The sequence below is a fragment of the Mustela nivalis genome (assembly GCF_964662115.1).
Source record: "Mustela nivalis genome assembly, chromosome: 2".
Classification (NCBI taxonomy): Eukaryota; Metazoa; Chordata; class Mammalia; order Carnivora; family Mustelidae; genus Mustela; species Mustela nivalis.
Genome location: NC_139021.1, coordinates 10,799,813 through 10,823,610, shown reverse-complemented (window position 1 = coordinate 10,823,610; position 23,798 = coordinate 10,799,813). Strand labels below are relative to the sequence as shown.

General features: G+C 47.1%; 1 pseudogene across 1 annotated transcript; it reads right to left on the bottom strand.

The window, feature by feature from the left end:
* Positions 1 to 20,875: 20,875 nt before the first annotated feature.
* On the bottom strand, positions 20,876 to 21,617 carry LOC309858880 (small ribosomal subunit protein uS4 pseudogene; annotated as a pseudogene). The gene has a single exon. The product of its transcript is annotated as a small ribosomal subunit protein uS4 pseudogene (transcript).
* Between the last annotated feature and the right edge of the window lie 2,181 nt (positions 21,618 to 23,798).

Genomic DNA, 23,798 nt, shown 5'->3' with positions numbered 1-23,798 from the left:
GGGCCCCCCGAGAGAGACACATGGCCACCTATCCTAATCAGTGGGAAGGAAAAAAGGCCGTCTGGGTCCCAAGATTGATGCATGTCTCCAAGATGAGTCATCTGAGATTAGTCTTTTACAAATCAATTCAAACAAATCGAATTCAGTGCCTATGAGGTGCTGGACACAGTGCTGGCATTGGAGTATAAAAATGAATTAGACAGACTTTGCCCTTGAGGACCTCACTGTCTAGTGGGTGACACACACACGCACAAACAATGATGATGCACCCTGACAAGGGTTATGAAAGAGGTAGACAAAAAGTGCATTGGGAAACAAAATGATTGTGTCTGTGGGTACATGCTATGCGTGCGTGCGTGTGTTGTGCGTGTGTCTATGAGTTAAAGCTACAGATGTTTCCAAGACACTATTGATTGTAAGTGCTTCTCTGAGGTACTAACAGCTTTCGGGTAAACAGTCAGAAGAGCTGCTACTTTAAATGATGACATTGATTAGAAGATGCTACGGAAATGTTAACATTGTGAGAATCACTCTGCTGGAACTCCTTGTCTGCTCAAGCCTGCATTCCTGCCCCTGGGTGGGGACTCCAGGAGTCTGTTCTCAGTATGGGGTGACAGAACTAGCTTGGCTGAGGTAGGAGGGGGCGTTTGGAGCTTAGGGAGATGCAAAGGCAGGAGGGGATTCACTAGTCAGACACTGAAACATAACCGGCCAATGCTAGAGAGGGACAAAGATGGAGGAAATACTTATTCTAGAACACAGTGCATGGTTATATGTATTTTGACAAGATGCGTATGTGCATGATCTCCAAAATGCAGCTCAGAAGGCTTTGACTGGGTCAGTGGTGGGGCTCTGGTTTTGCAAGGAGGGAGCTAAACTCCCTTGATAAGTGGGAGACAGGCGGGACTAGCCACCAACCAACCTTTTTGCAACCCCACCCCTTTTCTTTAAATCGCCAAGTGAATCCTTAAAGAATATCCCTTTAAAGGACCTGAGCTATGCCTAGCCTAGAGGCCCTCCCCTCTCTCTCCAGCTTGGACTGAAAGGCAGCAGCTGAAGAGGGCACCTGGAAGAAGCATCAACCCAGAGGCTGGGCTCTCAGTTGAAACTGGGTAGAAACTGTGAAGGGCACAGCAGGTCGGTTGAGAAGAGAAGGGGAGGGGCTGCAGAGCTGCTCCCCAGGCTCTGGACCCTTGGGCAGCTTGGTTTTATGGGGCACCAGCACGTCCCTGGGGTAAGAAGGAGGAGCTGGTCAGGGTGCTGATTCTAAACCATATCCAACTTCTGGTATGTGGCTTCTTAATCCCCAACTGGTAGATCACCTTTTCTTCTACCACCAACTACCTAAGTTACCACCTTTACCAGGTGTGTGTAGGAATGGGAGTAAACGGTTAAAAAAAAGGAGCAAAATATAGATCAGAAAGCCCCCCCTAGTTCACAGCATCCTGGAGACTACTCTGAGTGGTTCTGGGGGTCTTGGCTGATGGAGAATACTGGATCTTTGTGGTCAGGAGCACATAGGCCTCGATCTACACCTTTACTCTGGCACTGACCCTATGTGACCTTGGACAAGTTAGTTAATCTCTCTGCAGCTTCCATCTCCTCATCTTAGTATCTGTCTTGCAGGATTGTTGAAAGAATTAAGTGAGATCATGCATTGCAGAGGGTCTAGGATTGTGTCTAGTAAATGCTTAGTGAGTAGTAGCTGTCACTGGTGTATTGTTATCATAATTGTATTAATATATTCACATTATGATTCATCATGGGCCTTTTGGCTCAAACCAAATCCTAAAATAACTACTTTGAGAAGTTAAAGGGCCCAAGGCTCCATGGGTTTTCAAGCAAGACAATCTCTTCACTGAAACCTAAGGTAACGGGAAAAGGCTCAGGATCCCCTATTTTCGTGTTGAGACATCTTGGGTAATTCACTTGACTTCTCTGTGTTCAATTTCCTCTCTAACAAATGGGGATGGAGGCTCTCAGCCTTAGGATTTTTGCTTAGAACAGAATAGCTCACATCCCAGGGGGTTGGGAATATGCACTATGACCCTTTTCTCAGGAAAAGGGATAATTTGATGAGTGTACTTGATCATATAGGATTTTCACCTCGTTCTTGTCAAAGTCTGTTCCCTTGTGCCAATAACTGGTTTATAGTAAGTTATTCTGTAGTTATGTGTTGAGTAGATGCATGAGATTAACCTATGCATCCATGTCCCCATCCATTCAATAGACACATGTGTCCCAGACTACATCTCTTAGCATGTCGATGCTTCTTGCCTCTGACACCATGCATGGCCCCCAGGTCCCTGCTTGCATGGAGTCCTTTCCCTCCTTTGGTGGGAAGATTTTCCAGTCTGGTTTTTCTAGACTTGGGGAAGGGTACAAACATGGAGTCATGGGTAGGCAGAGGCAGAATACCAAAGATATGGGAAGAAAAGGGAGAAGGACTCTCACGTAAAGTGGAAAGGAAACAAAAAGCAGGCAGAAAAGCTAAGCTGATCGAGGTAATAAAGACTGGGGAGAGAGAGAGAGAGGCACGTGGGAAAGGCGGGGATGCGAAGCCGGAGAAACAGCTGCTCAGGCTGCTGTGTGTGTTCAGCGGGGAGGGAAGGACAGTGGGGGTGGCAGCCACAGGCTCCAGCGCAATCCCAGAGTATAAGAGAAGTGGGGGAAGGAGAGGAAAGAAGTTCAGGAAGCATCATTATGAATTACATGTTACATCCCCTTCCGTGTTCTTCGAGATAATGGGCCAAAGCGGGCACCTGGGTGGCTCTGTTGGTTAAGCGTCCGCCTTCAGTTGTGGTCATGATCGTGGGGTTCTGGGATCGAGCCCCATGGTGGGCTCCTGCTTCTTCCTTTCTCTCTGCGACCCCCACCCCTGGCTTGTGCTCTCTGACTCTGTCGATCTCTCTGCAAATAAATAAATAAATAAAATCTTTAAAAAAAAGATAACAGGGCAAAGAATGCAATTCCATTCTCCTTGTGTTGGTTGCTGGTCTGTGGTCCTTTCAATTTCACTGCACCCAGAAGTAAGCCACATGGGCCTCGGGATTTATTAGCCTCGTACAAATTATGAACATTTGCTACAGGTCAGGAATTGGGTGAGGAGTCTGGAATGTAGAAAAAAAATCACAAAACAGTCATGCCCTTGAGGAGGTCACAACCGAAAGGGAGCACCAGATTTTACACACACACATGCACGCATGCACACACACACACATACACACACAGGTTCAATGCTGTGGTGGAGAATTGTGCACAGTGCTACGGGGGGGGGCAGTGAAATCTAGGAAGGCTTCACAGAGGAAGTACCATTTGAGTTAAGCCTTTGATGGATAAATTTACTGCAGGGATAAAGGGTCCAAGTCCTTGTGGAATTCACAGCCTAAAAAGAGATATAAACATGTATCTCTGAATGCAAAAGTTAATAATCATACATAAAACAGATATGTCAGTGAACTCATAAATAAGGTGTATTGGAAAAACAGAGTAAGGTAGGTCTGAACCTGCCTCTGGGAGAATTCACAGGACAGATGGTCTGTAATCTGGGTTTTGAAAGAGTCACAGGAGTTCACCAGGTGAAGAGACTAGGTGAAAGGAACATCGTGTGCAAAGACCTGGAGGGCCCACTCCCTCGGTCCTGTGGATGGGCTCAGTGGGGCCCCTGAAGCTCATCCTGGCTTAGCCACGTTTCAGCGTTTGGTTCGCTGGTGTTTCAAGGGTAGGTGAGAACAGCCCAGAGTTTATGGTCGTGATGTTCTTTGGTGATGGTCACATCTAATTCTTCGCTGGTAATGAATGTGTCAAATAGACCAGGTCCCTTTCCAAGTAATGCCACCCAAATTTGGCTCCGTGCATCCACCCTGATAAAACCTCAATTGTCTTTCCAAGAAAGGAGGTACTGAGGTTGCAGCTCTGAGATCCTGAAACCTCTTCCAGTTGGTGAGGGTGGGGGGACTGTGAAAAGGGAGCCACAGCTCTGGCCTAGACCTGGTGATAGCATTCATGAGCATTACCTAATAATACATTTTTATTTTTCTCTGCTTTCAGATGCCTATCTCTTGCGTGTTCTGACAATGGCCATTATAAGAATCTATAGGAGCCAGAGGGAACCGGGCTGGGTCAGAGAAGGTCTCTTGGGTAAGAGGTCATTTGAGCTGGGCTCTGCATCACTGGGAGCATTGGGACTCAGGGATCAGGGAGGGGCAAGTGTCTTATCTGACTCAGCCTTGCTTTGGCCGTCTGTGAAATGGGCATGGTCATGGGACTGCATCAGATTTTTCTGAGAATTAAATGAGACAAGTTGCTCCTACTTTAGGCCAGAAGGTGAACAATACTGACCTGATTTTATGGTTGAGAGGACTGAGACCTGCCACATAGTAGGTGCTCAGTTAACAGCAGGAGACAAAGTTGTCTTCATCACTGTCATCATCACCATTATCCTGGGCACATGGATAAGATAAAGAGCACAGACATAGGAGGTTTCTGACTATTTTGTTGACTGTTTTCCCTGGTCCCTAGAATAGCACCTGCTCAGGGAAGGCACTCGGTAGAGATTTCCTCAATTAATGAGATCCTAGCTACTCCACTCTCCCTTCTGTGACTTTTAGCAAGCAACTATATCTCTCTGGGTTTTTCCTCTGAATACTGGGGATGATAAGATCCATGTCATGAAATTGTTGAGAACAATAGAGTACTACCTAAATGCTCAATAAATGCTCTGTTTTTGTGACCTCTTGGCAGTGGTAGAGAGTATCTGACTGGCAGCTCTTACATCTGCTCTGTTACATGTTTACAGATTGGGGGATGGTTTGCCATCCTCTTGTTTTTAGAGCACCCTCCCTGTGAAGACTGTGGTCTGAGAGTGGTTATATTGATCCCTTCAGAAAAGAAGGATCCTGACTTGGGAAGGCTGGTTGTCTGAGTGGAGCATGGGCAGTGTGTATAATGGCTAAGGACAATGGTATGGATGCTGTGAAAGCCAATGTGCTGATTGCTGTGTGACCTTTGGCAAGGCACTTGACTTCTCTGAGACTCAGTCCTGCCGTTGCAAAACTGGGATTACTAATGCATTCATCTTAGAACTTATGACACACAGTGCTCATGAAATAGTAGTGGGGAAAAAAAAAAAAAAAGCCTAGGTGGAAGGCAGCAAAGGATAGGTCCTGGCTGCACTTACTTTCAGGAATGGTTTCCCCTCTGCAAGGGCCCCGGAGGCCAGCAGTCACCGACAAAGCTGATTTAATTATACTGTTGGCAGAGGCAAGTGGTAAGGACCTGTAGTTACAGTTGCACTGAGTTTCTGGAGACACAGGCACAAGGTTGCTAGAGGATCCCCCTTTCGGATTCTTGCCTCACCTGCCTCCACCTTGCTTTCCAGCTGGATTTGTTTTCTGCCAAGATTTTTTTTTCTTAAGCTGTTCCTCCATAGAAAAGAGGCTGACAAGATCTCCCAACAAGAAACAAATTATCCTGCTTACAAGCCACACAGGGATATATTCAGGCCTTGGAAGTGTGACAGGGATCTGCTGGCTTTGGTAGAGGAGGCCCTGACTCGGGGCAGGTGAGACGAAATCACGACCCACTGACTTCGGCAGCTCACTTCATCCAGCAGTGGACGGGGCATTCCTTCCATGCACTAAGCCCTGGGGACGTAGAGACTGACTGAGACACATTCCTGCTCCTCCAGGAACCCACAGTCTCATGGGAAAGAGGTACAGATACAGTTCAAAGCCCCGCAGAACTTAACATGTTAAGGACACGGAGCAGGAGCTCCCTGGGTGACCAGCAAGGTCAAGGTGGCAGGGGCTCTACCTCTGTTTGGGAAGGATGTTTCACCTCTCCCTGACAGTCTGCTAGAGCTCCAGAGAACTCCCAGCTTTACTTCATGGACTAGGGCCTTCCTCGTTTCCAGAGTTGCAGATTTGTCCTCACTCCGGCTTGATTTCAAAACGCCATCCGTGCCTATGAATGGTGATTTATATTTGGGTCTTTAAAAATAGAGGCTCATCTATCCAGTGATCATTTATTAGGCTCTTGATTTGGCAGGCACATAGCAGAGGGACCAGGAGGACAGAGAGACAGAGGAGAACCCAAACCAAGATGATCCTGCAGCGGACGGCGATGAGGGAGGGATTCAAGAGATCTGATAGGGCAGAATCAGTAGGACCTGCTGAGACTGTGCTGGGGCTGGGATTGATACTCAACGCCATTTAGTCCATGAGAATGGCTTCCGGCACCTGGGCATGGTTCCCGGGGGCTGCCTGTCTACTACTTGTAACACCCGCCTTTAGAATGTCTGGGCTGGTTTTAGGTGGTGCGTTAAAATGGAATTAACTGACCTTAAAACACAGAGTGGGAGAGATCACTTCTTTTTCCTTTATTCCTTCTTGTAACAATATGGAAAGAGTTTCAGTTTGGAGTTAGTTGGGCGTAACACCCTTCTGACTCATCCTAATCTTCTCGAACAAAGAATGGAGATAGTATCAGGCAGGCAATGGTATTTAGCTGGAATTCAATACCAGCGTTTCTGTTTTTACTGTAGTCTTGTTGTTTTGTTGTTGTTACTTTTTACCTACGGCATACACTTTCCATTTTCTATAGCAACTACTCTGTTAATAAATTTATTTAAATTTGATAAGTGAGTCAAAACAAAGAAAAAAAAACCATTAAGCAGATATGGCAAAACTTGTACAGGTGTTATTTGGATAGGAACTGGAGAAAATGCATCCTCAGTGCTCTCCAACCCTACAGACTGTGGTAGAGGGTCACTAGAGGTGATGGTTCACAGGACAGGAAGCAGGGAGCATAGAATTAATAATGGCACCACTAGACACCAAAGGCAGAACATCCCAATCTTAACCCAAGGGGTTAGATGAATAAATTTTCCTAGAGTACTTGGCCTAATTTAGAAGTGATTAATTTATTTTTCATTCAAATGCCAATATTTCTATGTTCTTGGATTTATTTGGAGAGAGCAACTTATTCACATCAATTTCTAAATAAAGCAGAGAAGGATGGCAGACATAGGTGACAAGAACGAGTAGCTCATGATGTATCATGACATGGGGATAATATTTGTGTAATGTTTTTCTACCTTATAAGTAATTTCATGTATTATGCATGTATCATCCGAGTCTCTCAGCAATTGTGTTCGTTACTGAGGAGATAAGTAGAAAGGACTGATAATGGATAGATTATTTATTGTCCATAACAGCAGAGACACCATGGGTCATGGTGCACAACACACTGTATTACTATCTCATTCCAGAAGCATCCATATGATGGTATCGCTATTACCATCATCATCACCTCTAATTTAGGGACGAGGAAATGATTTCATATAATTTGGTCAAGGTCAAGGTCAAGGTTGCCTGTCTAACCAATGAGGATCCTGGATTTGAATCCAGGCAGTGTGGTGAAAGACATATGCATTGAGCAACTCTGCCAACCTGGGCGGCCATCAGGACTTTGATTAGTGTCCTATATTCTGTGGGCATCTACTGTGTTCCAGGACTGTACTAGGCATGAGGGCTAGAAAGATAACCAAGTGTCAGGCCCTGTCACGGGGACCTCAGAATCTGGTGGGGAGGCAGATAGACACAGACAGCTCACAGGGTGAAGGCAAGAACAACATCTAGCAAAGGCACGAAGGAGAGACTCATCGCTCTGAGAAGGCTACACTGAGTGGGGATGGTTGGAGTTGACCTTACGCATGAAATTGCCTGGTGGGTGGAAGGGGGAAGAGGTGGTCCGTGGACACCATTCCCAGGCAGTAGAAGCCACAGGTGCAAATGGCTGTAAAGCAAGATGACCTGTTTGGAACCCTGTGATGGGGTCTGGCAGGAGCATGCCTGTGAGGGTCTGGGGAGAGTGGGAATTTAGGGGAGTGGGTACCAGAGGGGGTTGTGATTACAACACTGGGGGAAAAAAAAACATTTCCCAAATCCATCCCTGACTGGGTAACAACTGGTAAGATCGTATATACATATAGAAAGCATAATGGAATGCACCAGCAAAATGCAGAGCAGCTCCCAGAGCCTCAAGCCTGCTGTTAGAAACCTGTGAGACAAGAAACAAAGTCACAGCCCTTGAAGCCCCTTAGGCTAAAGTGGAAATCAGCACGGAAAAGAGCCTCCTCTTTGCATTGCTTCCTTAGAGAGACCTGCAACATTTGTCATTTTTCCTTTCTCCTAATAAGATTGTTGCATTTCATTTTTACTTTCTCTGCACTCACTCTCCTTTGAAGAGAGTTGGTGCCAAACAACCCAGATGCAGCCATCCAATTATGCTGAATGTGGGGAGAAAATTACCATCAGAGCACCCTGCCAGCGAAGCCCCATGTTTACTCAATTCTATGGCCCTGCAATATTCATCTTTGGAAATCATATTCACATAAATTCCTCGTCATTTTGAATAGAGCGATGAGCAGGGTGCTTGGTATGCGGAGACGTGGAATTCCAGATTATTCTGGGTTGTCTGTGACGACAGTCGACAGCGCTCACTCAGCCCTGATGAACCCTGATGGAGCACCGACAGGGTACAATGCACTTCGGGAAGGCTGGGAGGAGGCGAAGTACGGAGATGAATTAGGCGTGCAGCCAGATCAAGGAGCCTAGGGACTGGTAGGGGAGAGAAAAGCTATAAATAATCACAGCACAGACAGACGGTGCTGGGGACCTTAAGTGAGGCAGAGAACACGGCTTTGCCATTTAGAGGAGGGAGATTATTTCCAGCTCAGGGAATCATTGAAGTCTCTGTGAATGATGCCACCTAAATTGAGCTGCTCAGTCATTTACTCAGCAAATATAGCCTTGCTCTGGGGACATGGGTGCTGCCAGGTGCCAGAGACACCCAGGTAATGCAGAATAAGGCTGAAAAGGCTGCTATCGCCCAGTTTATGTTTACTAAGTGGGAGGGTTTATGTTTACTAAGTAGGAGGAGTCAGACAGCAATGTAAGTGAACTGGTAATGAAGAGCAACACTGGGACAAAATAAGTATTACAAAGAAAGTCAAGCAGGTTGATACAATCAATCGTGCCTAGAGCAGGATGCCTACGGCAGATGGATCTACTTTAAACTGTGTAATCAGGACAGGCCTGAAGGTTAAGAGAGAGTCAGTCTTGCAAGGATTTGGAGGAACAGACTTTGAGACAGGGGGAATTGCACGTGCAAAGGCCCTGAGGCAGGAATGAGTGTTGGGTGTGTGGTGAGCCAGCAGAGGAGGGAGAGTGGAAGGATCGGAGGTTGGAGAGGTGCATGGACTAGAGAAGGGATGTGGATATTTCTGCAAGTGTAGTAGGAAATTCTGTGAGGGTTTAGTCAGGAGAAGGGAGAGTTAGTCATGTGGAGGTGAGAGGTGCTCCTTATAGGCAGAGGACCAGCATGATGGTGTTTGGGAACCTGCGAAAAGTCTCTTCTAGAGAAGCATATTGGGAGCCATACGAGGCCCCGGTCAAGGAGATCCTTGAAAACCTGCAGTTTGGCCTTTGCCCCTGAGAACCACAACCATAAATGAATCTTTAGATTCTGGAGATCTCTGATGCAAACAGCCACCTGCAAGTTATTCCATCTCTGTAAACAGGCCCTCTACAGAAATGCTCAGCATTCCCAGAGCCTTTAGTCCCCCCTTCCCCCAAACCAAAAAGACACAGTGGACTTATACCAGTAGCCCAGAGACCATGGGACAGGGCGAGCCTCCCTGTCCTTGTGAACCCTGGGCATTCACTTTTTGCCTTCCTCACCTCTACTGCCCCCTCTCACACACTCACAAACATGTTAAAAAAAAAAATACAAATCTGTGATACAATGTTCTCAGAGCCCTAAATATTCCCACCCATCCTGGGAAGAGTTAAGAATAGGTGCAGGGCAAATTCAAGATGAACACATCCTCTCCTCTTGCTTGGATACTCTGTCAGCTTCAAAGGGGATCTTGGTTCTCTGCTGCTAATCATGCTGTTTTCCTTTAGTCTTCTGAAACAGAGGCTCTTTATTCTTCCCTTCCACACCCTGCCTTGTGGAGCCAAGGCTGTGTTCTCTTTGTGACAGAACGTCAGGTTGGCTTCTGAAGCAGAAACCAAACTATTAATGGCTTAAAGAAGAGATGTGCTCCTCTCTCATGCAGGCTGTTTGAGGCTGATATGGCGCAGGGATGCAGGCTCTCTCATGGCTCTGTCAACCCTGGGTACTGCTTGTCCATGATGCATTTGGGCTTTTGGCCATATTCACACTCAGCCGTGGAATGGAGGAAGAAATGGAAGAAGGGCCATGACCCTCCCTGTAATGTCCTAACCTGGTGGCAGCACACATCACTTCCTGTACCTTTGGCCATTCTGCTTCCTATTGGCTGGAGCTCAGTCACATGGCCAGAGCTGGCTGCTAGGAGGCTGGGAAATGTAGTCTTGCTGTGGAAGGAGAGGAGAATGGTACTGGGGGATAGTTGGCCACTGTGCCAGGCTTGGTCAGTGCTGGATCCATAGTACCTAGGACAGACAGTGTCTGACACAATATTCAATATTTGTTTATGGAATGAACAGCTAAATGCCTTATAGTAAATTATTTTCTGTCCTTCCCACTGACCATGAACAACTGGAAGGCAAGTATCTCTGTCACCCCAATGCCTAATCCAGTACTCAGTATACAGTAAGTACTCCGAAGGTGTATATTGAATAAATGAATGCACAAGATTCAGTATTTATTTTAAAGATTTTATTTATTTATTTATTTGAGAGAGAGAGGGACAGAACAGAGAGGAGAGAGGTCAGCGGGAGAAGCAGACTCCCTGCTGAGCAGGGAGCCCAACGTGGGACTTGATCCCAGGATTCCAGGATCGTGACCTGAGCCGAAGGCAGTCGCTCAACCAACTGAGCCACCCAGGCGCCCCTATTCAGTATTTTTTTTTTTTAAAGATGTTATTTATTTATTTGACAGAGAGAGAGAGAGAGAGAGAGAGAGCAGGAGCAGGGGAAGGGGCATAGGGAGAAGCCGGTTCTCTGCTGAGCAGGGAGCCTGATGTGGGACTCTATCCCAGGACATTGGGATTATGACCTGAGCTAAAGGCAGAGGCTTAACTGACTGAACCACCCAGGAACCCCAAGATTCAGTATTTTATTCCCTCTCCACATCTCCTTTTTTTTTTTTTTAAGAATAGTATTTTTTTTAAAGATATATATTTTTAAAATTTATTTATTCATAAGCACAAGCAGGGAGAGGAGGAAAGGCAGACTCCCCACTGAGCAGGGAGACCCAGGCAGGGCTTGATCCCAGAACCCTGGGATTATGACCTGAGCCGAAGGCAGACACTTAACCTTTCACATCTCCTCTTGACCACTGTCCTACCAATGAACACGTCACTGACTTGTACCATGCCTGGCCCCTCATCTTTGTGACCTGCTTCTCTCTACTTCTGGCGTCAGCTCCATCAGCCTGGCAGGAGCCCCTTTCTGTGAAGAGTGATGGGCTGAGCATCAGCTTTACAAACATGAGTGAGGCATTGGCCTTGGTTTCAGTTCAGCTCTTGGGGGCTTGGGTGACCCCTCCATACCATTCTTAGGGATTTCTATATCCAGAGTGATGTGACGGGATCTCAGGCTGTGGGGTGGTTGTTTACCCTCTGTATCAGGCTGTATCATGGCTAAAGCGTGGACCTGGGATTTTGGCGCCCATAACATGTGGTGATTAAGGGCATAACTTTGGAGTTAGATAGATCCAAGGACAAACCCCAGCTCTGGGGATTAAAATATTCCAAAATTAATTGTGGTGATGGTTGCATAACTCTGTGAATATATTTAAAAAGCACTGAATTATACATTTAAGTAGATGAATTTTATGGTGTTTGAGTTATGTCTCAATAAAGCTGTTACCAAAAAGATCAGCTCTGCTTTTTTTGTGCTGTGACCTTGCTACATCCCTTGGCATTTTGGTTTTGGCCTCTCTAAAGGAGGGAGCTACTAATTACCTCATGGGCTTGCTATAAAGGGTACAGATGGCACATGTGACATTTTCAGCATGGTACCCGGCTCATGATAATAAAGTTCCTTTAATTAATGTAAGTCTTAAATTCTGGTACCGATTCTGTGGCTTGCTAGCTTTTGGGGCTTTTGAGTCCCTGGGTCTCAATTTTCCCACCTGCAAAATGAGACACCATTATGTTCCTCACCTGTGTGTTGCAGGATCGGTCTTTAGGCTCAGGTGATAAAACAGATGTGTAAACCCTTCCTAAACTGCGATACATAAAGAAGTGAAAGTGAGGCTGAGAGGCTTTGTACGGGCTCAGGAAGGCAGACGCTGCAGCAAGAGTGCCCAGCCTGCTTGCTGGCTGTGACCCCTTGGGCAAGTTCTTAAAAAGCTCTGTGTGCCTCAGTTTCCCTATCCAAAAAAATGGGGGCCAATACTGTTGCCTGTCTTGTAGGATTATTATGAGGATTCCATGGGTTACTCTGTGCATTAATTAGAACAGAGTAAGAACTAACTAAATATTCACTATTGCTTTTTTTTAAATTAATTTTTTATTTTTTATAAACATATATTTTTATCCCCAGGGGTCACTATTGCTTTTTTGAAGATTTTTTTTTATTTAGAGAGAGAGAGCATGAGCAGGGAGCAGAGGGAAAGGGAGAGAGAAAATCCTAAGCAGACTCCCTGCTGAACATGGAGTAGGATTAGGGGCTCAATCCCAGGATCCTGAGATCATGACCTGAGCCAACGTCAAAGAGCTGGAAGCCCAACCACTGAGCCAACCAAGCTCCCCTGTTTGCTCTTATTATTATAAGACACATGAAAAGGCAACACTGCCCTAGCCACCAGTAGATGAAAGCGCTTGCTTGATTCACAGGACTGTGCCCTCCACAAACCAGGTAGGCTGCATCTCACTACCTTTCCCAGGGGCATAATTTCTCCAGTGGCTTCTGTCTTAGTGTGACTCAAGTTCTATCTCATGAGGCTTTAAATCCACTGTACCTCAGGGTTGTGCACGTGTGAACATGAACCCCAAGTAAGTGGACCCTCAGAGGTCAAAGAACCAGATGGGTGTCCCACAGCGATGTGGCCTGGGTAGGAGGGAATTGCAATTGGAAAATGTCTTTAGGGAAAGACACTGGACCCTGGATGTTGGATCCTCAAACCCCACCACTGCGGTAGCCCTGAGCTCCCATGCTTTTGTTTCTGAAGTGCTGCGACAATGGTGAAAACTCGTCTGCATTCTAGATGGTTGTTCAGCTCCCCGGGGCTGAAAAATCGGCAGCCTCTTCCAGGGGGAAAGCAATATGGAATATCAGGCTTACCAGGGGTATTTCTCTCTCTCCAGCAGGGTGAACTCTCAGATCTGGGGTGCCTTGGGACTTCTTCTCTGCCAGTATACTTAGAGTGGTCTTGAGAGAACATTGGCATCATCTGTGAACTTTTTAGAAAAGCAAATTCATGAGCCCGGAACCTGACCTACTGAGTCCAGATCTCTGGTGATGAAGACAGAAAACAGACTTTACGTGTTCTCTTACGTATGTTCATTGGAGAGCCATTGTGTTATGCTCTCAAACAATGCTGTTTTGGTATTTTTATCCAGATTCCATAGCTGTTCTCTGAAGGAGCGTGGGTGTAACACAAGCTATTTTATCGTAGTTAGTGATGGATGCCTAAGGCACTTCTCAAGGGTCACTTCTGTTAGGTCTCATGAATCCAAGACAGTTTGGCTCCAGCAACGTTTTTTTACCTCCAGCACCTGAAAGAGTGCTTGGCACTTGAGGAAGTGCTCAGGGGACGTTGGATGGGTACAGAAAACTCCATGGTTTGGTTTTCATTGTTCCCACATTACAGATGAGTAAATGGAGATGCAGATGATCACAGGCCTTGCCTAACCACCTCCAGATAGTCAGAGACCGCACTGGCATTTGTACCAAAGATTCTAATACCCACACTGTCCCCATGGTAATGCAGGGGCCCTGGGCATGTGAAGGGGCAGGGCACTAAGGGAGGGCTCAGTAGTGCAGAAGGTTGGAGCAAGAAGAACATTGAACAAGACGACTTGGCCGATCTGGGGATTGGCCTAACACGGGCACTGGCCCGGAGTCAGGATGGTGTGTTGGAGACACCATCGCAGGCATGAGTCCCCCCGGGTTTGGGTGGGTGGGTGGCGTCAGTCTGAGCCCCACCAAGAGAAGAGATGATCCATTCCAGGCTTTCTTTGTGAGGTTTTGTCCTCTGGTGCTTAAGGGCTTGGCTCCCACGGCAGGGATAATGGAAAATTCCTCTTGTATCCAAAGGACAAGCAGGTACCTGCAGGAGAGGAGGGATCCGCAGCCGACCAGACGAAAGCTGCCTGGGTGTAGCAGGGTGACACTGGGGTTGGACTGGCTCCATAGGGCGTCAGGAGGGCTGCCTGGCCCCATTTCCTTTCCCCAGAATGGCCCAGAGGCCTCTGGGATGGGAAATCCCTTTGGTTTCTGTGGATCTAGGGAACTGCGTCATTGGAGTGTGGGCTCCCTGGGGAGGGGAGGAGTCTTTTCCTGAAGGAAGGCTTTTCAATACTCTCTTGCTTTGTCCCTTGTCTCCATGGAGACCTATCTCCATGGAGGTCCAAACAAGAAGTCACTTCCTTGGGGAAGGGGGGGGGGCTGTCCCATGGCAGAGAGCCTCCTCCCCTCAGAGTCTCAGCTCTGAGCTATAGCACCTCCACAAGGTGCCATGTCACTGGTTTGCCCCCTGAGTGAGGGCGGTCACTAGGAGAATGAGCTGTAACCTTGCTGAGCCCCGAGCAGGTCAACAGGACGGTCTAAGAACAAGACTCAGAATATCTGGGGAAGAAGCTTCAGAGACCATCTGGGATGCAGCGGTGACATGACTCACCCAAGGCCACACAGTAAGCTCTGTAGAATGGAACCCCAATCCCATCTGATGTTGCTCCTTCCTGCTCTAGAATGAGCCTTTTCCAAGGTCACATAGCAGCTAAGTAGCCAGGCTGGCACCTAAAACTTAGGCCATCTGACAGTAGATCCCAGACCCCAACCTCCTTTCTTTGCCTTCACGTTTCTGGGTCTGCTATTCCCTGTTGTGCCCCCACTCACAGCCCTCCCGTCTGAGCCTGGGGTGGCTCCTGATCTATGTGCCAACAAGGATCTGTCAGCCTCTGATGCTTTACATGCACATCGGGTGCTGTCTTGTTGAACATGACAGCGAGGAAGAAGCTTTAGGCCTTTCCCAAAAAAGCTGTCTGGATTAATAAAATAATTCTTTTCTGATTGCCAAAATAATATCACTGTTCTTTTCAGAACACCGAGAAACTATGAATAAATAAAAAGAAAGCAGGAAAAATAAACTCATGTTTCTTGGCTGTTTCTCTTGGAAATTGTTCATGTCCTTGTCCATTTATCCATTGACAACTTTAATGATTGCATTTCAGTTTATTCAAGGACAGTGTCCTTTACATTCATAATTGGGGTAGACAACTCCCCCCCCCCCCCGCTCCTCATTTGTTGTTTGCGATTACATTTTGAAACATGTTTTTGGAGGTTGGAAGAGGCTGTCTCGATTTTAAGGGACTGGTCCTTTGCCCTGCAGAAACCGTCTCCTGGTGCTGGGACTGGCTAGCTGGCAGGGCGCACAGACAGGCCTTGACCGTGGCCGCAGATATGCTTGCCCATGGTTCTTCTCGACCAGCTTGTCCTGGAAAAAAAGCAGTTCTGCCCTCAAAGTCCCCAGCACGCTAGTCAGAGATGCCAATGCCATTTATTTTCCTTTCCTGTGAAGAGCAGGGCTCTGCTCTGGGGGCTGAGAGCCAGAACTGATGAACCAGGGTGGCTCATCCCGGTCCTCTGTGCTTGTTGGGTCACCCCGATAGCATCTCTCTCCAGACACACGGCCCCTTTCAGGTTCCATTGGCTGAAGAGCTGAAGTCATCATTGTGAGTACAGTTTGTGTGGCCGGAGGACCAGCGGCCTGCTCGTCCTGCTTGCACTGCTATTTCCAGAAGTGGTTTTCATGGCCAGCTGAGGAGGTAGGCAGAACAAATGAGTATTTGCTGAGTTTGCAGATGAGAAATGAGAGGCTCAGGAGGACACGGGTAGGGGCGAGACTAGACTCCTAGTTCTGGTGAACTTTGAGATGAGGACAAGATCCTGGGGACCAGGGGAGCCACCGTTGGGAGGCGGGTGTGTCAGAGAGCTCAAGGGATGGAGTGAGAGGAGGAGGCATCTCTGAGGGTACCCAGGTTGGAGCCACAGACCCCGCCTGCCTGCCTTATTTTCTGGGTTGGTTCTGCTCTCCCCCAGTTTCCTAGAGCCACCCTTCGCCAATCCCAGCAGTGGAAGCAATGGACACACACAGGGCAGCATGGGGGAGTGGGAACACACACATCCACAGACACGTGTGCTTAACCATGGAACCCCAGGAAGCAGTCTTCTTTAAAGTTAGGATCATGACATGCCCATGATGTTTATCACTACTAGACAATGGTCGCAAGGCACGGCTGATGGGATTAGAAAGAAGGAAGGAGGAAACAACAATGAGATGTACTTATAGATATGACTTTATACTCACAACATCCAGGTTATTCAATTAAAAAACATTGCTAACAGGGTGACTGGGTGACTCAGTTGCTTAAGCATCTGATTTCTTGTTTTCAGCTCAGGTCATGATCTGGGTCGTGAGATCAAACCCGGAGTCAGGTTCTGTACTCAATGCAGAGCTGGCTTGAGATTCTCTCTCTCTCCCCCTCTGCCCCAATGCCCACTCATGTGCTCTCTCTCTTAAAAATAAAAAGTAATTTAAAAAGAAAAAATTGCAAACGACAGATTGCAGTTAGTTGTTTGGGTAACAAAGTACTTTTCAATGTAATAAACAGAAAAATATAATGAAAAAAAGTCCGTTTATGATAGCAACAAACAGATCCCATGTAACATACTTACCAAATTATGTATACAATGTATATGAATAAGATTTGAGGATGTTACTAAGAAATACAAACAATGAATAAATGAAAAAATATATTCATAAGAGAGGAAGACCCGTACTACGCATATGCCAACTATCTCTAAATTAATATCTAAATGTAACATAATTTCAATTAAAAATAAGGATTTTTCTGGAATTAAACATGCTGAAATGCTACGGGAAAAGAAACAGATAAGAATAGTCAAATTCTGAGAAATAAAAGGTGGTCTAGGTCTGAAAGATATTAGCTATATTATAAGGCTAAAATAAACTAAACAGTTTGGTAATAATGCGTGAGTAGCTAGACCAATGAAACAGTGTGAAACAGCTGGAAAAATACTCAAATATACATAGAAATTTAGTTTGTGATTAAGAGAACATTTCAAATCAGTGCTGGAAAAGGAGATTATTTAATAAGTGCTGTTATGTTTAGACAAATGGTAGCTATCTAAAACAAAGTTTAGATCCCTTCTTAGATTCTTCTACCAAAATAAATTCCAGATGGAGCAAAGATCTACATTTTAAAAAAGCCCACCATAAAAGTATTAAAAGAAGCCATGGGAGATTTTACTTAAATAATATCCAAACGGGGAAGGACTTTGTCTTTTTTAAACATGACACAAAAATCCAGACTCCATATAAGAAAAGAAGGTAGATACACATGATATAAAATTAAAAATTACTGCCTTGCAAAAATTATTATAAAGATGAAAGATAAGCAACAGACATGGCTGGGGAAAAAGTGTTTCCCACATGTGAGATGCGGACAAAGGGCTAATTTCCTCAATACCTATATAAACTCCTCCAGATGAATATGGGAGAATACTAGCAACCCAAAAGAAGAGAGAAGGGTGTGCCTAGAGAGTTCTCAGTTCATAGAAATATGAGTAACAGTGGCCTTTGAACACGTGAAGTGGGGGCACCTGGGTGGCTCAGTGGGTTAAGCCTCTGCCTTCGGCTCAGGTCATGATCTCAGGGTCCTGGGATCGAGCCCCACATTGGGCTCTCTGCTTACCGGGAAGCCTGCTTCCCCCTCTCTCTCTGCCTGCCTCTCTGCCTATTTGTGATCTCTGTCAAATAAATAAATACAATCTTTAAAAAAAAAAAAAAAAGAAAGAAAAGAGAGAAAGGCCGAGAGCAGAGTTGGGCTCAAGTTATACTCTATGTGCTGGTGGGTAAGTTGTTTAACGTCTCTGGGCTCTTTTCCTTTATCTGTAACAGTCACGGTCTATCTGAATCCCTAGGCTATGGCCTCTTAGATATTCCAAGCACCAAGCTGGAAATCTGGGGACACAGTGAGGGGAATGACAAGGAGCCGTGTCAGGTGTCAGGGATGCTCTCTCCACCTTCAATGTGCCGGTGAATCCCTGGGAATCGTGCTGGAATGCATGTTGTGATTAGCAGGTCTTGGGCTGTGGCCTGCGATTCTGCTCCCAGGGAATCTCCTGGACCGCAGGTCACACCTGGAGTATGAAGGGGTCAGGTCTCACAGTGTGGACATGGTGGTGCTGTGATTAGGCTGGGGTGCATTCATTCCTCCATTTTTTTATCATTTGATAAATTCCTGTGTGCTTTTTCTGTTGCCTACTTACTTACACACAGTAGAATTGTCTGCTATGTGTCAGGCATGGTTCTAGAGGCTATACAAATATGGACTTATTTATTCCTCACTGCAATCCCATAGGGCAGTACCGTGACCCTCCTCACTCTGCAGACAGGGAAACTGAGGCACAGAGAGGTGAAGTAACTTGTCCAACACCCCGCATCTGGTTGGTGGCTTAGTGAAGGGCCTCATTGCCAGGCAGGCTGCAGTGCCTGAGCACTTTCTACAGCAGGACATGGAGTGTGTGTGTGTGGGGGGTGGGCGGTGCGGGAAAGCACGGGACCCCAGCCCAGTGCGGAGGCACTTGTAGAGCCGGGAGGGGCTGCGAAGTGATGAGCCTGGGATCTTCTTCCTCTTTTGGACCCCTGCTCATGGAGCGGCCTAGCCCAACCCGCTCCTCCCCCTACTTGAGTGGGGTTGGGCAACAGAGCAGAGCAGCCCTTCTGGTGCCAAGAAAACAGGAGTTCCCATAAGCCCCGTGGACACCTGGAAGTAGGGAGCCTGAGCCGTCTTGCAGGTTCCAGGGAATCCCAGGAACAAGAAGTCACGGTGGTACAGTGAGGGGCCGGGGGTTAAGGTGAAGTTGAGTCTCCTCAAGGCAGGAACCATGTGGTGGCGAGGCCTCGCACTCGCGGAGATGACCGTGGGCAGTCGTAGGTCCAGAACCGGAGCTCTGGGGGAAGGATCGAGTTCTGGTATCTACTGGGGAGAGGTGAGCATCAAGATGGCATCCAAGGCCGCAGGAGCGGCAGAGCCTACCAGGGAGAGTCCAGAGATTAGGGATGGCAGCCCCAGGGGCATCGCCATTTGAGAAACAGGCAGCTGAAGAAGGTTCACAAAGATTTGAAAACAATGGTCAGGAGGTGCCTGGGTGGCTCCGTGGGTTAAAGCCTCTGCCTTTGGCTCAGGTCATGATCTCAGGGTCCTGGGATCGAGCCCAGCATTGGGCTCTCTGCTCAGCGGGGAGCCTGCTTCCTCCTCCCTCTCTCTGCCTGCCTCTCTGCCTGCTTGTGATCTCTGCCTGTTAAATAAATAAATAAAATCTTAAAACAAAACAAAACAAAACAAAAAACAATGGTCCGAAGGATGGGGCGAGAACGGGGAGGAGTGTGACATTCTTTTGGAATGACTGCAAACAGAAGCCCTGAAAACGTCCTCGTCAGATGTGGACAGTTTATTTCCCGAGGTTCACTGGAGGAAGGATGAGTTGAACAATAGAGCAGTTTTCAGCGGGCTCTGCCCTTGTTTTACATTCTTCCGTAGATGACACAGTTTCCCATATGTTGTTTTGGCAGGGATCTCTGCATAAACATGTATACACACAAATATACATATATTTGCTGGCACATATGTTTAGATCGATTCGGCTAATATTTATTGAGTCTTGATTATGTGCAAAGCACAGCACGTCCCGGGGGTTGCCAGAATGTGAATGCCATGTGCTAAAGACTGAGATCCAACAGGGAACCCAAAGTGATGGTCCCCAAGCAGGTGTGTCCCCTTAATGTAGGACTTCAGGGAAGCCTTTAATCAAACTGTGCATCAGACTTGGTTGATTGATCTCCTGGACCAAATCCTGGAGCAGAGAAATCCACCTTCCCTGAAAACCTCCTGCCAAGTGAGAAATCGCCTCTTGTCTTGTATAAGCCACTGTTATTTGGCTTCTGTGAGAGTGTTAGCCTCCTAATGCGTGCTTCCAGACATATGGCCCCGAAATCACTGCAGAGAAAGGGAAGCAGCCTGGGAAGGGTGTCCCTCCTTAGGTGGCATGGGATAGGCTCTCAGTTTTGTAACTCTCTTAACAAAATTTGCTTAAACCCAAGCTTGTGTTCTGCATGGGACCCTCTCCCTACCTTTGTACCTGCTCTTCTTCCTGGCCTGATCATGGGACGGGTGGTTCCAGACACAGTCCACACATGCAAGAGGCAAAATAGAAGGCAGCACTGCCTGTGAAGGTCGAAGGTCAAAGGTCAAAGGGTTCAGGCCCTGGAGTCCCGACCTGGGGCATAGGGCTGAGGGGAGAGAGGGAGGAGTTGGAGCTGTAGGTCAAGATGCTTTTTGACTGAGTGAGAAATAAAGGACAATCATGTGGAAAGGGGGAGGAATGATTCGCTTGGAGACTGATTTTAGCAGGTAACAATAAAAGGGTGTCCTCGTTTAAGTTTTATTTTGCTTTTACAAGACTGGAAGGAAGTTGACAAGTTGGGGAAAATAAGGGTTACTCAAATGCTGTCCTTTTGCTGTTGGGTGGGACCAGGGATATGATGATAGCTCATCCCTAGGGGACCCACGTGGCCTGGTAACATTCTGCCCCAAATAGCTTTTATTTGGGAGCAGATTAAATTTGCTTGCTTTATTTATTTATTTATTTATTTATTTCCCAAAGCATTGGTTCTTTTATTATGTGACTGGGAAACTAGACAATCCATGGGTTCCGGGGGTAGGAGGTAGGGTGGATGGGAAGGATAGGCTCGATGCTCCTCTTTGTCATCGCGGGCGCCAGCCCCACCCTGGCCCTTCTTGGCATTCTTCCTCTTCACACGCCCTGGGCGGCCACCCGCATACGGAGAGCGCGTGGAGAAGTCAATGTGCTTCTGGGAATCCAGGCGGACGATGAAGGATGGGATGTTCACCACTTGCTTTCGGACCCTGATGTGGCGTTGGCGGATCAGCACACGGGCGCGGTGGATGGACTTGCCCAAGCCCAGCTTGAAGACCTGGGTCTGCAGACGCCTCTCCAAGGAATCCTCAATCTTCAGACCCAGGATATAATCCAGCCTCATCTTGCCCTCGTCCAGCACTCCAATGCGCACCAGCCGCCGAAGCAAGGCACTGCCCTCAAACAGGCGCCGCGGGTCCTTCTCGTCCAGCGTCAGCAGCTCCCGCGCTGCCTTGCGGATCTTGGCCAAGGTGAAGACCCTCCACACCTCACGTTTGTTCCGGAGCCCATATTCGCCGATCAGCTTCAGCTCTTGGTCGAGCCGCGACTTCTCGAAGGGCCTCCGAGGGGTCACGTAGGTCTTGCGACAAACCCAGCTCCGGGCCACCGGCATGTTGGCTGCGAGCGCGAGCCGTAACGTCCGCGCTCTGGGAAAGCGCTTATTTTTTAATGTTAACAATGATGGGGGAAGTTCTAATAGACCCAAAAGAAGACAGAATGGTCTCCTGAAAGCAGCATGACCTCAGGCTAATCCTGTCTTAGTCCCACTGCCATCTATTTCCCCTCCCTCATTTTAAAGCAAATGCCAGGCATCTTATTACATGATCCATAAATATGGCATTTTAATATGTATCTCTTAAATATAGAACACATAACCACAAGGCCATTATCACATTAAAAAATGATTTCCTTAATATCCTTAATTATACAGGCAGTGCTTGAATTCTTAATTATTTAGTAAATGTGTTTTTATTTTATTTTTTAAAAAGATTTTATTTATTTATTTGAGAGTGGGAGCACCAGCAGGCAGAGGGGCAGAGGGAGAGGGAGAAGTAGACTCCCCGCTGAGCAGGAAGCCTGATGTGGGACTCTATCCCAGGACCCTGAGATCATGAGCTGAGCTGAAGGCAGATGCTTAACTGACTGAGCCACCCAGGTGGCCCCAATAAATGTGTGTGTGTGTGTGTGTGTGTTTTAAAGATTTTATTTATTTATTTGACAGAGAGAGATCACGAGTAGGCAAAGAGGCGGGCAGAGAGAGGGGGAAGCAGGTTCCCTGCTGAGCAGAGAGCCCGATGTGGGGCTCGATCCCAGGACCCTGAGATCATGACCTGAGCCAAAGGCAGAGGCTTAACCCACTGAGCCACCCAGGCGCCCCAACAAAAGTGTTTTTATTTATAATTTTTCTGTTTGAGTCCGACCTAGATAAGACCCACACACTGTGATTGGTCAGTATGTAATTTAAGTATTCTTTACTATATAGATTCCCCTCTGCTTTTCTCTTTTTAAACCTGTGTAATTCATTTGTAAAAGAAACCAGCTTTCGTTTGGGTCCTGCAGAATTTCTCCTGTCTGGACTTGACTGGTTGTATGCTCATGGTACATTTTATTCGCTCCATATTTCCTGTAAATTGGTAGTTTTCATCTAGAGCTGCATTGTCCCATGTAGTAGCTCCTGGCCAAGAACAGATTAAATTACATAAAATTTCAGCAGCTCGCTAGCCACATGAGGCTCTGCTGCCGTGTCACACAGTACAGATTAGAGAACACGTCCATAATGGTGACAACTGCTACTGGACATTTAATGGTTGAGAAGCTTAACCAAACTTAAATTTAATATTTTTTTGGAAGACTGTTTCGGAGGTGGTGTTATGAATGTTCAGCAGAGGTTCATAGTACCTGGTTGTCTCGTTGTCTCTCTTACAGTCTTAGCAGCCTCTGATGCTAGTACTGTTCATTCGTCAGGAGAAATAAGTGTCTTTGAGGTTAGTGATGCCAGCATCAGCCCCTCGGGTGCTCCCTCTCTCCGTCTCTCCAGTTCTACAAATCTGGCGTCTCCAACTCCTCCTTGGGACTCTCTTCTCCCTCTGGCTTGTCTTGTTGGTTTTATACCCTAACCACTTCTGAAATTAGGCCTCCTGTTTCCATTTTTGGAGCTAGCACACTGTTCCAAGTCACCTTCATCTCTGAGAAACCCAAATGACTGCTGCTGGGTCTCCCAGCGTCACATCGGCCTGAACCTAGAACTCTGCTCAAAGGACGGCAACATTGCCCTGCTCCCGGATCCAGGCTCCCCGTGCGACCCACCGAGACCTGGCCTCGGCGGGGGCTCCTCTCTACACACTTCCTGCTTACCAGTCCCTCCAGAGATTAAACCCTGGAACCTGGTTACGTCAGGCAGGGCTAACACTTCAGCTGTTGAATCCTGGAGAAGCCACTGGGGGTCTGGAGGAGGAGACAGGTCACTGGGGACTGCTCATGGGGTTGAGGCAGTGGCTGCATTTACCAAAGGGTACAAATGTATTTCAGTATTTTAATGACTGGCTGAACTCTAACACTGTACTTGGTGAGTTTTTGCCCGTGTAGCCCATACTGCTTGTTCTGCCACACTGACTTTCATCTAGTTGCTGAAACTTTCTAAGCTCCCTCTAGTCAAGGAATATTCTCCCCCCCCCCACCCCAACTCCTACTCATCCTTCAGGTTCCCATTGAAGGTTCCCCTCCTCAGGGAGGGCCTTCCTGACCCCTTCTGGGCTATGAGTTTCTTCTTTCATCCTCCAAAGAAAGTGTGTTTCCTCCAAGCCTTGTTTCTGATTTCACACGTGTTTTTGGCTT